Here is a 715-nt window from a genome sequence, read left to right as displayed (position 1 = left end):
AAAATGCATACAAATGCGTGCGCATATGCTGCTCATATGTCGTTCATGTAATGATGATCAGAAAAATATCTCATCTAATAATATTATGATAACAAAACTTGATAGACTAGACATATTCGTATATCATTTGTATACATCTTGTGCTCATATCATGTTAATCACATAATGATCTTTAAAAAGGTATCAAGGTGAAATCACAGTATGATATCACATTATGATGAAACGTGATCATCACGCATTTCTATCTGGGTACGCATAGATTTATATGTAATTATACATATTGTTATACATAATTGTGTATACCCACACAGCACAGGGGTGTATATCAGGGGAGCGGTGCACTTGGACACTGTGCATTTGGACATAGCCAATCACAGCACCGTGTGATTAGAGACATTTGTAGGGTCCCTTGGAACAGCGACTTGTGATTGGACTGTGTCCAATTGCCCCGTGTCCAACTGATATACACCCCTGTGCTGTGTGGGTATACACAATTATGTATAACAATATGTATAATTACATATAAATCTATGCGTACCCAGATAGAAATGCGTGATGATCACGTTTCATCATAATGTGATATCATACTGTGATTTCACCTTGATACCTTTTTAAAGATCATTATGTGATTAACATGATATGAGCACAAGATGTATACAAATGATATACGAATATGTCTAGTCTATCAAGTTTTGTTATCATAATATTATTAGAT

The sequence above is a fragment of the Odontomachus brunneus genome, unplaced genomic scaffold (assembly GCF_010583005.1).
Source record: "Odontomachus brunneus isolate Ranch 3 - 2012 unplaced genomic scaffold, Obru_v1 Obru_scaffold_248, whole genome shotgun sequence".
NCBI lineage: Eukaryota > Metazoa > Arthropoda > Insecta > Hymenoptera > Formicidae > Odontomachus > Odontomachus brunneus.
Note: the sequence above shows the minus strand (reverse complement) of the source record.